General features: G+C 23.5%; 1 protein-coding gene across 2 annotated transcripts in view; it reads left to right on the forward strand.

Annotated features, from left to right (window-relative positions):
• Nucleotides 1–767: 767 nt before the first annotated feature.
• The window catches only part of LOC113554004, a 195,750-nt gene continuing 178,374 nt past the window's right edge, over nucleotides 768–18,143 (forward strand). For both annotated transcript variants that reach the window (XM_026957630.1, XM_026957631.1), the window contains exon 1: nucleotides 768–1,199. The gene's annotated coding sequence lies outside the window, so the exon portion shown is untranslated. The remainder of the gene's footprint in view (nucleotides 1,200–18,143) is intronic.

The raw sequence follows: 18,143 nt of genomic DNA on the forward strand, positions 1-18,143 counted from the left end.
TTATTATTTTTCAGGTAATGGTAGGTATTTAATTTATATACATATACATATACTTACTATATTATAATACCTGATACTTAATAATAATGCATGTTATAATAATGTCATATAGTATTAAACAAAATGTGAAATATTATTAACTGTTCTATTACTTTTGATGTGCCGAAGTATCTAGTTTGATTTATTGGTGTAGTTTTAAATTTTACTTTCGTAAAGTCTTGATATCAGAAATAAAAGATTTTTTGTTACCTACGCGGTAAGCCGGATTTGATTAAATAAGTTAAAAATATATATGAGATTTCTAACGAAATACCCCGTATATTTGAAAACAATATCTTGCGCAGACAAAATATTCTAGTTTTCCAGACATGCCTAACCTGAATACCGTCGTTCGGGACGCACCTCTTTGTTTCGGTGTATTTCTCCCCAAGTTTTAGAAACGATGTCGGTTGGTGCTCAGTGTTTTTTTTCTCTCAAACGTTGAGGAGGTATTCTCCTGTCGATCGGTTCTACGACAACAACTGCGTCGACGACGACGAACAACCCCGACCATCCTTGATTCGGTTAACGGTGATGGGGTAGTGGGGATCACCGCGTTGTTGGCATGCCGTCGCCGCAGCCGATGAACCGGACACTCGGCGCGCGGTGCGAGGAGGTTCTCCTTAGGCGGCGGTGGCGGCGGCGGCGGCGGCAGCATCAGTGTTGGTAGCCGACGGGCGCGGGGCGACGGCGACAGCGTTGTTTCAGACGTTTCAGTTGGCCTCGTCCGGTCGTCGCGCGTGCATCGTGTCTTCCGTCCGAGTCGTATTCGTGCACTTACGTTACCACCGATGTTTTGAAAACACGTTGTTACCGGTGTATTTTTATTTTTGGTCGTTTTCTCCCTCACGAAAGTTTCACTTGTCTAAATTGGACTCAATAGACTCTCGTCGTCGTTAACGAGTAGTGAGATAAAATGATATATAAAATACTCATTTTACTATATTATATTGTGTAGGTAACGTAGTTGCAAAAAATCGTGCCGCCTTCGGATTGTTTATTTATAAGCTTCAGTCATCCGACGGCGTGTTGTGAGTGTGTACCACGTGTTGTGTAAGTCTTTTCTCACGTCTCGTTTGCGTACGGTCTTTTTTTTTTCTCGACACCTTCTGGTTAACGAACGTACACTGCAACGACTTAACGACTGCTTGAATACAAACGTAAATATTTTTATTTTTATTTTTATTTATGTTATGCGTTAAGTGCATGCATGTAGAGCCTTTGTGCTTTGACTACGGTCGTGTGGTTTTGCTATATTTTTCGTTACGCTTCGGATTGCGTTATCTGTTTACATTCGATATATCATGATTCGTGATAAAGATCATAATTATACAGGTTATACTATTATAATATACATAACAATTATCATCTATAATATATACAAAGTTTATTATAAGTTAAGTAATTAACTAATAATTTTTAACTAAGTAATATTATTCCATGATAAAAATTATTATTGGACAATAATGTTTGTTAATATTATTGTTACAAGGTTAAAATAAACATTTTTATAGTAAGAATTAATTAATTACCGATTTATGCCATCGTCACTCAGTGAATGACGATATTACCTAATAATTTTTATTAAATCACGATCTGTATCCACCTGTTTTATTTTTTGACTACTTATTTGACTATTGGCTTGGATGTAATAGTGATGTGTTGTAAAGGAACCTGGGGGTAAAACGAAACTCTTAATATATAATTTCTTGTATCTACTATGTTGAATTTTTAAATAAAACATAATTTAGATATTATATATTAAATACTAAATATAAGTTAATGACTCTAAATTTTAATTTTGTTGAAAAATAGAATAGAATATAGATTCCTGACACATTCTTCTAATACCTGATTCTATATTAGTACATTTTTCTAACATACAAAATAACAAATAATTATAAAACAAACGTGTGTTTAAATAAAAATAAAAATAATAAATAACTTCTAAAATAATTACAAAAGTAACTTCTAATAACCTAACCTCTACTTAGATAACTCATTAAGAATTAATTTGTTATTCTTATCTTTAAATAGTTTAGACATTTTTACTAAATAACTCAAGAGAGGATAATAGAAAAACATTTCTATTTTATCATATTATCAGTTGTCACTTATTGCTCATCAAAATGCATCTAACTTGCTTCTATAAAGTATTCCAATGACTAATTAAGTACAATAACAACTGAATTGGTGGAATATAGTTTCCCATTTTACTTTATGTACTCGTCTTACCTCACCTTTACATAATTTTCGTGAGTGAGAGAGTGGATCACTATATTAATACTTAACATTATGATTTATGTTATTTATAAATTATAAAAATAAAATAGAATATACATGCAGTTTAAAACTAATATATGGCTTTTACTCTTTCCATATATTTAAAACTCATTGGTATCTTACTATCTACAGTACTAGTAGATTACTGGTACATAGTACAAACAGTAATCGTCGAAGTCGATATGTAAATGATATAAACATTGGGTATTAAAAGCAGCCAGTTATGTCAATATATATTTTTAAAATAGGATGTTTCATCGAAATCAATGAGTTCTCTTTCCAATAAAATTATTGTTGATCATCATTTACTAAAAACCTATTGTATTGACACCTAATTTTCTTGATTAGAATTATCTATATGAGTATGAACCCAAACAATTAGTCAAACTTTTTCTTTGTTATATTTATGTAAGGTGAGCACTTATAAAAAAATGTCATAATGAGAATTCGTCATGGATAAAAATAAAGTTTACTAAGGATAGCAAATAAAAGTTGCTTAGGATTAAATAAGGCACAATTCCCAAATACCGGAATACCCAAAACATTGTTTGATGACTGTGTATTTTACCATTAGTCAAAACACAGGTTATATCTTTACATATTGATCAGAATAATGATTGAATGTTTCATTAAAATATTTAGTACGAGGTCTAATTTATTTTGATATTTGTGGACAATGTTACGAGGTAAAGGTTCAGGTAAAGGTTAGAAGTTATGAATAATAATTATTATTTATTTATTTTTTAATTATAGTGATATATTTGCAAAAAATATATAGTGTTAATAGCTTATATCTTATAATCTTGCATGTATAGAAATATATTATAATATATTTATGATTAAGTTATTAAACGTTATTGTTGACTAAAATATGTCACACGATCTAATTTGTTCAATTACCCGTATGAGGAAACTCGGCCATTACCACATTATTTAACCAAATATTGTGGACTCTCTGTATGGTAATATACAAAATATACGTAATATAATGAATAAAATATGTTAATAGATTCTTAAATTGTAAATGATTTTCCACTTCATATATTATCATTTTAACTGCAGTACGCACTATATCCGGAGTATTTTTGAATTTAGATTACACATTTACGTCTTGTAAAAACAACCGGTTTTTTTCAGATATTTCACTTAACTTCCACTCTGTTCAAACTTGGTTTATTCCCCAATATGAATTAACACTATTTTTTTGTAAATTTTAAATAATTTACCATTATTGTATGTATTGAAAAAAACGGAGAGTCAAGTGAACTTAGTCATCGAGGAATAAGTCACTGTAATACATAAATATTAAAATGAAATTCAATAATAAATCATTCCATATGAAAAAAAGATTCTTAGCTAAGAAGTTAGCGTATTATAATATGTATTCCTAAGTATATTTTATGATACCTATATTTATAGTTATTAAAGTAATTAATTTTACTATTTAGCAATACAGTAAGTTGAATTATTTTTTGTAAAAAGGCATTGCATATAAAAATTAAATGTATGTTGAAAGTTTCAAGTATCCATAAATAATATTATTAAATTACTAAAAAATAACTAAAATCATTATTCTTTATTTTACTTAATCGAATACGAATTTAAATTAATATAATTTTTGTTAAATATAACCTACTTGTTAGAAACTGCGTTAAATATCTAAACCTATGAACAACATAATAATAGAAAAAAATGTGTCAAATATTTTTATACAGCACAACTATAAAAATTTAACAATACACAGAAAATACTAAAATAAAATATATTTGGTAAAAATGTCAAGTATATAAGAAAATTTTGTTGTTGAGTTAAACCAAAATAAAAAAAAAATTGATTATTTTTAATACTTATTCTCTATACACATTTTTGCTTTCCTTTGTATTTCCTGTTATTTTATAAAGTATTAAGATTTTTACTTATGATCCCATAAAATATCGACTAAATAAAATTTATTAATAATTTATTCTGATCCTAAAGGTGACGTCAGATATACACAAAAACACACACATTATTGTAAAACCAAATCGTTCATCGGTTGACTCAAAATTTAAAAATCCTCCATCTGTATTCGTAAACTAATAAATGTTTTTAACTTTTATTTAACCCTACTGTTTAATTTGGCTGGAAAAAGTTTTTCCAACATTTGTAAAAACGATCTTTTTAGCGGAGATTTTTGATAGTAGGTTATTAATAATACGTATATATATGGCTATTCCGTTATACTCAGTTTTTAATTTATCTATAAGTTTATTTCCTATAAATCTTAAAAATTACAATTTAAATGTATACATATTTGTTATTTGTATGGCTAAATGCGTATTTAGACTTTATAGAGTCTAACAAATTTTAATTATGTTCATCAAATGTATAATTGAAATATATGGTAATGGTTATATTATATTATATACCTATAATACATTTAATATAATATATTTTACATGCACTTCATACTCTATTATGATAAAACATATTTATAAAATGTATAACTAAAAGATGTATATTGAATAAGCTAATTTTCTAATTTTATTTATTTCAAGAAACAATTTCTTCTTTTCTATTCAATTCAAATAAAATATGTAATTTCCATTTTCTTACCAAAAATATTTTTTTTTTTGTAAAATTAAAAATGTATTTTTTTTATAAATAATATGATAATATAATTATAAAAAACTATAAAGTATGATACAGGTTTCTGTAATTATTGAAGGTTTATCTTAAAAATCTGAATTGAAAAATAGTCATTTTAAAATGGTTTTTTTCAACAATTTGTATAATATAGCTGATATTATATTATAAGCTTACATTTTTTGTATTTTATATGTTGTTTATTAATTTAATACATAAATACAATATTTTCAAGAAAGATTGTGCATACTTATGCACTTTTAATAACTACAACTATAATTTAAATTTTCTAAAGTAAAAATCATTATCAGGTATTTTAAATATTTAATTTCAGATACTCTTTATATTTCGTTCAAAGAATACGTCATACAAATAAATTGTAGCACTTACCAATGGTTATGGTTACTTCCTTAGATTCAACACATACATTTTTTTTTTACAAATGAAGTATTATATTAGACATATCTACTTTATTTATTATTATATTCTATTACATGTATACGCAGCATCAAAATAATGTATGAATTGTTTGAAGTTGTATTTATTTTTCTTCTCTCATATTATATTTAAATTCCGATTAAGTCTTTTTAAAAATCCTTTTACTTTCTTATTATTAAACATTTAGTTTTTAATTGGATTTTGAAAAATATATTTTTTATGACAATTATATTATAATTAATAAAATACATTACCAGAAATTATTCACTCTTATAACATCAAAATCAATTCAATCAATTACCTGTATCTTAACTTGCACAATATATATTTTTTTATTTTATAAGTCTCCGTATACAGAGTGTTACGCGAGGATTTACCCATTGTGATATCTCCTGAAGTAATGGAGATATCATAATTCTAGATTTTTAATAAGATTCACAAGAACAAGAACTACAAATATTTCATGTTTAATTTATTTTTATGTTTTGGTAAAAAAGTTAAAAAATATATTTTTTTTATTTAATTATTTAAAAAAAAATTGAAGATACCCATTTTGTAGATTTTTTTTCTGAAAATATTGACGTTTTAACATTTTAATTTCATCAATTTCCTGATTTTTAATATTTTTTCTGGTTTCGAAAAAACCCGCTTGCCAGCCGTACGAGCACGCGGGCCACATGTTTGATACAATGATACCACTATCGCACTATGACACTATCGTATTAAATAATTCGCAGTTTTTTTCGAATTATTTCATGTTCAAATTATTATTTTTCGTTAATTTTTTTAGCGAGATATAACTTTTAAAATTTGGCGGTTTTCGGTTTTTATAATACTTCTTGTTTCATATATTCACATATAATAAACCCGTTATCGGCTATGGACGCAATGATGGACTTTATATCTGTTGCTACCAATGCCTCACAGCTATAATAATCTGTAGGACGAATATCTCATACCTCATAACACCCAACTTTGAGCAGCTATAACTCATTAACGACTAAATGAAAAATAATAATGTTAACGTTAAAATTCATAAAAAAATAGCCTAACCAAATTATCAAATTTTAAATATAGATTGTTATTTGAATATCAAAAGTTGATAGTGATTTCGCTATTAAATATAAGGGTGAATAAAATACTAATATTATATAGTTTTGGAAAAGCATGAAACTAAATATTTAAAAAAAAAAATTGAAAAGTCAACACTTTTTGTAATAATGAGCGTTTAATAATAAAAGAATCATCCTGTATATATATCCTGTATGTATATACTTCTTGTATAATATGAATATTAGAAATTTGTAATAATATTAAATTAACTTTTTCATTATTTATTCAATGTAATTAAATGTTTCATCTTACATTTTAATAGGTATGCATAATAAAAAATAAAGTGTTCAAATTATAGTGAATTTTTTTAGTTTTTTTAAATTTTAAATTAAAATTGTATCCCTTTCTAATAAAAATCACTATAAAACAAAGTTCTTTCATCGGTTCATTAAAGATTATTTTAAACTTGTTGACAGTAAGTGAGTTGTATTACATTGATTTACCGTCCACGTTGAAAAATTGATTTTAATTTTTAATGAAAAAAAGCCATATTTCATTTGAGAATTTTGACTTCGAAAACATTTTTCTTGAAAAAGTTAGTTTATTATTTAAATAATCAAAATATTTCATAAAATGTTATTTATTTATAAAAAAAAAAAAATGTTTAAACTAGAAATATAGAAATAATAAAATATAATCTTTAAGAACTTATTTCTAAATATAATTTTTTTTCATATGTATAGTAAATAAAAAGGAAAATAAATAAATAAATACTAGACGATTGCCGATGAATTCTCAATAGTCATATTTTTAATTTAAAACTCACTATTTCAGAACTTAAGTCCAGTAGAATTATTTTCTTATACTACGTGTTCGATGGATAAAGATAATAATATCACATAACATCGTTCTCAAAATCAATATGAAATCATCTATATTAATGACCACTGAGTAATTTAACACTTATACTATCTATTTCAAAATATGTTATAGATTTTTGTTTTTAGTGTTTCTTCTGTTAAAAACTATTAATAGAATAAAAAGTACGGTACTTTTTTTATCGAAAAATTGTGTCACTTCTTTAATATATATTATATGTACACTGTTTATAATTTATTAATATAAATTATAATAATAATAATAATAATATAAATATTATTTTAGTATAACTAGATTAATGAAGAATATTGTTTCGTATAATATCTATGTCTAAATAATGAGTTGCTATTGAATTATTCCTGCTAGGTAACACTACTAACACTGAAATTGTGTGAGCCAATAGATGTATAGTCGTATTGGGTACGTACATATAGTTACTTAAAAATCGACTCTTGATTAATTAAAGCCGAAGCGGGATATTTATCTGATAAAAATTCTAAACCATTTTGAAAAAAATATTAGACAAAAACCAAAAATAACAAATTATTCATATTTTTGAAATAATTGTTCACATCAACATCTGCTATTGTCCACAAAATGTAACCTTACATCAATAGCAAACCTCGAATCAAAATATTTTATTGTTCTTCGTACTTTACACGTTTCTATTTTGTTTATACACGCTGTATAAAGCAAGAAAAATAGCTAAGGTAATATTATATAGAACTACGTCAGGACATAACTGCATCTGATTGAATATCCTGTTTGACCTCCTATCCATCACTTGGCCATTTTACTATTCTCGACACATTTTTGTGTTTAGTTTCCTATTAAATACTTTTTTTAACAAACAGTGTGCTTATAAAAATATATAACGTCTTACACTATATTTATTAAATTGTGCCTCTGTCTCACGCTATAATTTTTTTTCTCATTAAATCAGCACCATCATTTAGAGTTTACGCTACAAAATATTTCATATGTTAGGAATAGACAATATAATATTCCAAATTTCAATTATACAAATATGGTAAAATATATTGTTGGAATATACATTTTTATTTTCGTTTAAATTATAATTTATATAATTATTTAAAAAAATACTTGAAATGGTCAATAAAATACAATAAACATAAAAAAGTAGATTACACTCAGTATACAGAAACGCAATGAAATTTACTAATATCATATTTAATAATAATCTTAAAAAACCATGGTTCTTATTATTTAAAAAAGTAATAGTTTATAAAATTAAAAATTAATTATATATTTTTCAATTTGTTAAGCACATAAAATAAACTTTAATTATTTAATATTAAATAATATGTTGAATTTATTATACATTTTGTATTATCACAAATAATTACGTAACAATTAACTATAATTTGTCTATTTCCAATTTATTGCACATAATATTATTTTACAATATTTGTCTTAATTGATTTAATGTATCAATATATTATATGACATGCACGTCAAGCTTATACAAATATTACAGAAAGAAGAGTCACACATGGTGATTTGAAAATATATATAAATATATATGAAAAAGTTGCAACGTTGAAAAATAAATTCTTTTTCCGACAAAATATTGTATGGGTAAATATCCAACATTTATCAGAATACTTTTATGTGACATCCAGTAATTCATCGAATTACATTAATTCCTTTACATTAACATTATTTTATTTAAAATTAATAAAATACAAGTTTAAAAAAAAATATTTGCTGATGACTTAAAAATAAAATAAAACTATTTCAATGGAATTTGGACTGCATAGTGTTCTGTTAAATATTCCCACGCTATTCTATATTACATTTTCTATTTTCACATTTTTTTTTCAAATGTACACATTATAATATAATGTCTATATTATAGACGTTTATGCAATATATTTATGCAAACTATAATAAAAATAACCGTATCTATTATCGTAGATGTTACCTATTATAATTTTTTTTTCATAGAATTTTGCTAGATTAGTAGAAAAACCCTACTCAACTAAACATATAATTAATAGTTTCATGAATACGCAAAATAATGCAATACATGTAATGTAAAAAGTCTACTTGAATTCTCACTTATTTTTTTAAGAGCGTTTCTTCACTTGCAAATTTAACCTTAGAATTTAGAATGACGAATGATATACCACAGTAAAACATTAGATTAAAATATCTACTTTAGACAGACAGAACCCGTATAGATTTGGCAGTTAGACTTATGGATTATGCAATGAAAATCTGAGTAGTTAAATGCAGAATTATGGTGATCAGTTGATTTGTATTTTAGAGTTGTAATAGTCCTTATACGTTTACTACATTAATCCATGGTAAATGGTAATACCTACATTGTAGTATATTAGTTACTAGTTAATCTGTATTAATGTCATATATATTATATTGATCACAATTAATTCGATTTTTTGTTATAACCATTTCTTACATTTTATTAAAATCGTCAAGTTAATTATTTCAACTATGATATTTAATTATTTATTTTAATTGTTTACCCATCAACGTAGAATGACGTGTTTTTTGAAAATCATAGTTTTTGGCATCAGAAATATTGTGCAAATGAACGTTTGGCATGTTGCCTAATTTTAAGCTTACTTTTTTTTTTGTATTTTCAAAAACAATGTATGACATTGATCTAATTCCGTATGTTTAATAACAAAAGTTATAGAACAATTAATAATTTTACATAATTATTGACTATTGGTAAACTAAATGTACTGTCTTCCTCATAGTAATTTGTTTTCGAAAAATTATTCACTAATAAATATAAATTTATATTATTTATTAAGTTTAAAAAAATATAACAATGTTGATTTAAAAAAGATTAATTTTGAAAATAAATGTATATTAAATTATCAATAATTAATTATAATTTTAAAATATTTGATTAATGTTTTTAAATGGTTATCACTTTTATGTAGGTATTCATTATAAAATTAATTATTATAAGAAACACATATACATGATAGTAAATAAAATAACATCATATGAATAAGCATTGTAAAAGTTATAATAAATAATGTAGATGGACTTTTGATACATATATTTTATTTCGAATAGTAAATTATTAAAATTATATAGCATACAATATGCATAATATACTAATTCGTAAACATACCAATTTTTTTAATTTTTAAATTTAACCTAACCTATTGAAATGATATGAAAAGTAAACAATATTATTATAAATATTAATATACTTATTAATGGAATTCGAGGAAATGTAAATTAAAAAAATATATAGGATACCTAGCATATTGTTTGCTTACATTGTATAGCCGGTATCAAATAAGTAGTTTAACTTATTATTTTTTATTTTTTTTTTTTTATTAGTAGTAATTTAAGGTTATAAAGTAATATAGGTTATGTATATATATATTTTTTTTTTTTTGAGAGTAAAAAATTTTTACAATTTGTATTTTATTTAAAATTATAAAATATGTGCTGTAAAAGAAATAATAATACATGGTAGCGTAATACAAGGAAGAATCCAGTATTCTGCTTCAAGCAGTTCAAGGAATAAATTCAGGGTTTAATAAATCTACATTTATACGCATTTATATACTATCATAGTGGCAAAGAAAAAAAATGGTACATTTCACAAAACCAAATATATTAAATGTTAATTTAATTTGGATCTTTTATTTTAATTGTTGGTTATTTTACCCTGTACTTTTTTATCCACTATCAAAATATTACACTCACATAGTGTCTCTGTGTATATGTTAAATCCATATCATTATTTAACTTTAATTTTGAAAAACTATTTGTATGCAAAAGCCTACATATTTATAAGTATAAGCATTATAATTGAAAATATTTTTAGTTAGGTGCTTAAAAATCTGATATAGTCAACTTAAGTAACTTATGTAAATATTTTAAAATTTGAATTTGTAGTTTACATTAAGTATTCATATAGTTCTGTAAGTTTTGATGTTAAGATAGGAGGCGGATAAATTAATATTTGCTATATAGTAGCCAGTAGGCCTCAGGGAATTTACTAAAACAAACCCGGCATATAACAAAGCACAAAAAATAAAACAATTTTAAAAGTCTTCAATTCAAAATGTTTAATTAGGTTTATTATTTGAACAACTTTCTAGCAATTTTTATATAATTATCTATTCCCCATCGCAATTTTTTATGTGGATAAAATCATAAATATTATTATAATATGTGGCTTTAATTTAGATATTTAATACTTTAGGTTTTCAGACAAAAAAAAAATACAAACATCATCAATAAATATTGTAGTTTTTTTTTTTCAGACAATATTAATAATATTTCAATAGTACCCGATATATTAAACAGTTTTTCTTCGTTTTTTATTTTATCATAGATCTTTTTTTTTATAAGTTTAGTGTTAATAATATTAGTTTATAATATACATAGTATATAATGAGAAATTGTGTAAAAATAACAATTTTAATAAAATATATTTTAAAAATTATAATATTAATTCTCTATAAGCTACTATATTATTTATAACATTTACGTAGAAATCTTTAGAATATAATTTATTAAGTTTATTTAAATATTTATTGTATAAAGTATGTGTTAGTAAATTAGATATAGTTCAGATACTAGGTACAATAATTAAATTTAAAATAACTTAAAATATCCATAAAATAATTTTGAAATTGAATACTTCTTTTTTTTTATAAATAATGATTATAATTTGAGAAAAATCTAATTTATTGATACTTTTTGAAAATCTTGCCTCCTTTAAATGTCTTACTTCCATTTCCTAAACAGAAAACTCAAAAATGTATTATAGGAGACATAGTAAAATAGTTGCCATTTATATATTAAAAAGTGTATATCCTTATTGAAATAAAATAAAATATTGTGACCCTTGTCAGGCAATTTTTTTCTAACTGCGTGTATTTGTATGAAACATGATAAATGTCTGGATACCATTCGTCATTCTAGTCGGGGCCATTACGCGTGTACTTCCATGCCTGTCTATGTATATATATATATATATATAATATATTAATTTTTTTCTTTTAGAAGTAAAAGATACATTTATCGTTCATGTATTCGTATTATTAAATGCAAATTGCAAATTCATAATCTAATCAAAGTTTTAACAATACAAAATGTTTTTTAAATTATTAAAGTATTATGACAATATTATTTTATGAAAATGTTATGACATATATATAAAAAATTATTTAAACGATCGATAAAATGCTGATGAAATGTTATAAATGTTATGCCCATCATAATCGGATATTAGTTCCAAAAACATTATTATAGATGAAACTGATAAAAAATGTTGATTTATATTTTTATATAAATGGACCTAACTTTGGAACTTTATATTTATTAATATAAAATGTAGAAAGTTTAAAATAATAAGGTCCTTTATATAAAAATATTTAAGCAATATCTTATGTTTACATCATATTTAAGTTTTCTAAATTTAGTCTATACAACAAATACCTAAATAAAGTTTTGATCCTAGATAGACAAATTTATTTTACAAATACCTTAATTTCGTTCCCAATTTATACTTAAGGTTATATTGACGCAATCAACTTGAAAGGTCTTTAGGGCATTGATAACAAAATAACCCTTGTCTTTCTATTTTGTTATCCGATATTAAATTTGACAATGAACTTTAGTTCCTCAAATATTCAGTTGCTATAGAAAATTTAAGTTATTCAGTCAAAAAATATGTATTTATTAATATTTTTAATATTCTTATATAAATTAAAAAGTGTAAGTTAAAATTGTTTTAAATTGTTAAATTATATTTCTTATTAAATAGTAGAATTTAGTAAAAATTTTCAACTACTCTTTGTTATGCAAGGTACATTATAGTACAAAGATATAAGTACATATTGGTATAAATTACCAACTCGATTCCAAAGTATACCATCTGGGACCATCTTTCAATGTATATAATAGGGTCATATTATATAACTTTTGTATTACTTGTTTTAACTGAATATGTGTTTATATATAGTATATTATTTTTTTATAAAATTTTATTTACCTTGTGTATGTATAATTTATATTACTGATAACGTCAGAATAAAGTAAATGACAACTTTATCGTTTTTCATTTTCCTATTGATATAATTGCATTTTAAATATTTTAATTGATAATTCAATTAGTATATTATTTTGTTTATTTATTTAATTTTATATTAATAATATATTTCTTGGATATAATATATAGCAATATATTAGTAAATCAAATATAATTTCACAATGAAAATTAATACTTTAAGTATGGTGGATTACGTTTACATTGTTATTTATTTATTTAATCTAATATCAATATATCATAGATATTTATTTAATATACAATTTTATTTCTATTAAGTTCTATGAAAAATATATTTGTATTGAAATCCAAATTTGTTCAAAACCTTAATTTTATGAAAGTGGTCATTTATCATTTAGATATTAGAAATACAGTAACTATACTGAATGATTATTATAAATAAGTCATATATCTAACAACTAGAGTGGTAAATAATATCATTGATATTCTGCATTATGAGAAACTACATTTTTTTGAATTGTTTCGAGAAGATTTTAATGAAAGATTGATAATGTGTTAATTAAAAACGGTCGTTAATGTCTTCATAGTTACCAATGATATTTGTTTTTGTTTTATATAAAGCACAATTAAATGTGTAATACTGTAATGTATTGGAAAGTAATTCACTGGTGTAGGTTGACGTTTTATAAATATAATAATTATTATTATTGATAGATGCGTATTACGATTTATGAATGATCGCGTTAGTTGGATATACCTATACATTTTCATGTTTCAATAATGATTAAAATTTATTAATGTTAAATTAGGATGGAGATGTTTATTGTTATAGTTTCGTTAATTGTATCATTTTTTATTATTAACTATTAAATTTATATCAACAACTGATCAAATTTTAAGATATTAAATTTAACAAGTTTTCATAATAGTTTAGTAAATAAAAAATATAATAGTATACACACATTTTAAGAAGACAATGGCAGTAAAAAAAAATGTTTTAAATCATTAATTATACCAGAATCTTGTATTCCTAATAGAAAATGGTTGAGTATAAAATACGAGTATTAAACATATTTTATTTTGTTATTTTCTGAAAGAAAAATATAACTATACATTAAATATCTTATTATATTATATAGTCTATGTATAATAACTTAAATTAAATTATTTCTAAATAATTTATGTTATATTATTAAAATATTATAATAATCTCAATAAAAAATGTAATACTATAATAGACAATAGTGAATTTACTGTATTATTTAAATCAACCTAATTGGTGAATTTTTTTTTTTATTTAAATTTTTTTTTCAAAATTATCTATTTTGAAAAGCAAACCGACTTTATATAAAAGTGTTAAATTGAAAGCTGTGTATGATGTCAGTTATCGGTTTTGGATAATAGTGAAAACTTTTATAGATTAAATAAAATTCAGAAAACCAAAAATAGCTATTTCATTATAGTATGGGGTATTGCAATATGCAATAAATAAATGAATGTAATTTTGTATAATATGAATTGGAATTTGTTAAATGGGATATAGGTGAATATTGTATGCGAATTTATGATTCTCTGTCTTCCTACAGTAAAAATATTAAAATGTGTGTTAACAGCTTCAATTTTGTGTGGTTAACTTTAATATTAGAGTGAATTGAATCATTAATATAAAAGTAAAAACGTTTTCTGTGTTCTATCGTTTATTTTTAATGGTATTTTAATTTTTAAGTCAGTTATGAGTATTTTTAAGCTTGAATATTGTACATACTTAAAACTTGCTTATAAATTAAAATATCGTATAAGTCTAACGAAAGAACACTAATAATATTCTTACCTCTAAGTTTGCTAATAATTTACCCTAATTTTTAAACCAACAACACAAAATCGGAACTGTTAAAAGGAAATTGTTGATACCTACCTATGTTATGCATAAGTAAAAAATAAACAACATATGCAGGTATGACGTCCTCTTGTCACACATTTTAGCAAAATAGTTGTATCGTGAATTATTTATCTTCTTATGTATACACATTGTTTTGTGTTGAAAACCCCTCAAGCGTATCATCTCTGTTTATATACAATTATTTTGAAATATTCATATTATGTTAAAAGGTATCCGTAACTGAAGGATGTAGGCACTTTTCAACAAACACCTGGTCATACTGTTTTTAACAAAGAATTATGATAACACATTATTTTGCCAGTAATATATTACATTTGTCAACAATCTTACACACAATATTAGCTTGAGATATATATAGTAGACATGATTTGTTCAAGTATATATATATATACTTGAACAAATGGAACATATTGTTTTTATTTTCATCCAAATATTTTATAAAATACGTTTGTTATGTATTTAAATCTCACTTGTTTAATCGAATTCAATTAACAAAATTATTATTAATATGTATAGTTTATTGTTAAAATTACAAAATATTACAATTTGTTAAAAAGTTCCTATGTGATAACTAATTATGTATGTTTTTTATAAGAAAAAATTGGTAATTTAGTGTTAAGTATTATAATATTTAATCGAAATTATGAGTGCTATTTAAATAAAAACTAGACCGATAACCAAAGATAAACAAAAATTTCAATTTTCGTAGAACATTCGCGTGTATGCAGCGTTTCATGTAATCGAACTCCTTGATAAAAAAAAATAGCATATAGTACTCAAAAAATCTATTGATATAAATTTTACTGAAATGAATCACAGATTTCCATACTATACTAGATTAGAAAAAAAAACGAATACAAAATAATTTAAACTCATCTGTCATGTTTTTAGTTGGAGCAATTTCTATGGATATACAATTTGAAAACTATTTATATATATAATTCCATATCCTTATTATATACGTAAATTATAATGGCACAATGACAATAAGTAAATAATATTTGTATTAAAGCACTTAGAGTCATTTAAATGGTTCAATCTCGAATTTAAATTTTAAACACCTGAAAAAAACTAGTAATTTAGTCAATTGATCGTCTTATGAATTACAGAAAAATATCTAATTATACACGATTAATATGTTATTTAGGTGGAGTTTAATACCTAGTTTATTATTTTACTTAATTTTTTAAAGCTACTTTATAATTAACTATTAAATCGCACTAAACTGTCTAAAGCTGATTAAATATCAAGAAATGAATATTAAGGATTAATGTTAGATTAAGTTTAATGTATCTAAAAATAATATATTAACAAAACACCTTAATTACTATTAATCAACTGGACTATGCATACCTTACGTAAAAATACATAAAATAAAATATTATTTTTTTTTTTTTTTAAATTTATAATTGCACGTTGTAATTGATTCTTTATTGCTTTATATTTTATGGGGAAATATTAATGACCTTATTGAATAGGTACTATAGTAACTAACAACACTAAATAATTTTAATTTCACTCTTAGGTGTTATTTGTTTAACTTGGTTTATAAGCCGAAGATTAAAACTATGTTATTTATCTTTATAAAAATAAAAAATATTTGATAATAATTGTATTAATATTATTTTATTTCGATACCTCATACCTAACATTAATGTCAAAATCATGGTTTACATTGTTTACAGTACATTCTTGACTTTGCACAATATACGATAGAGCCCTGTATTAAACTTTTATTTTGTTAAAATGTAGTTTGAAATAGTTTTCATCTGTTTGTATGTTTATCATATGTCTTGAGTAATCGGGGCGTTAGATTTATTAACTAGTTATGTCTTAATTTTGAAATTTTACTTGAACAGTTGTATAGGTAATGATTAGTTTTATAATAACTAAATAATAATATTATTTAATATTTTATTATTGTAATCCATATTATAATGACATCTATTAAATACTAAAGTCATAATTTCTGAACATGTTAATGTATTTTGTTCCTCTTTTTAATTTTACATTTAAAGTGTATACCAATCTGTTCGATGACGACATTACTATCATGTGTGCTTAGCTACTATTCGTTTAGAGATAATTTGAATTTAATAGATTTACTATATTTTTAATTTTGATAGTTTAAATGAAATAATAATAATAATTAATTAAAAAACGCTCATGATTATAATTTTTAAAATTTTCGAAGTGTATAAAATAGAAAATTAAATAATTCAAACAAGCTTATTTTATGTGATCGTATTATTGTAATACGTTGTACTTATCTAATACGGTATGTTATTGACAAATTTAAATATCAAAAGGTGGATTTCAAAATTATGTTGATACTAAGTTTGATAAGACTAGATAAGTTGTATCTTAAACAATTAGATTATTTTGAAATAAAATCGAAATATAATTTATTTTACTTTACCGATAATCTGCAAATAGTAAGTACACAGGTTAGCATTTGAGCAATAAAACGAGACTGCTTTAACATGCGTATTAAGAAGCTAGTTATAAGATTATTATTATAAATTTAGTAAAATAACCAAAACTAGTTCGTATTGGTCAGTTTGGTGACTTGATGTGTTATTTATATATTTATTATGTATATTATAGAAGAATATAAATACCCTAGTTGTGAATCACACTTTTAAACTTAAAATATTATGACAAAAAAAACAGCCACCAAACATTTAATAGTAATGTCTCTGAAAAATGCAGATAAAAGTGAATTATAAGCAAAGAAAGAAGGCGAACGAAGTGGAAAATGTTTGTAAATATTAAAAGAAGTGCATTTTTGTGGCAGGATTTTTGGGCTTGGCTTATTTTTAATCTTTTTTTAAGAGTATTTTTGGAAAAATTACAGCCAACTGTATATATTTTGATTATTATTTACGTATA

The sequence above is a fragment of the Rhopalosiphum maidis genome, chromosome 2, assembly GCF_003676215.2.
Source record: "Rhopalosiphum maidis isolate BTI-1 chromosome 2, ASM367621v3, whole genome shotgun sequence".
NCBI classification, from domain to species: Eukaryota; Metazoa; Arthropoda; class Insecta; order Hemiptera; family Aphididae; genus Rhopalosiphum; species Rhopalosiphum maidis.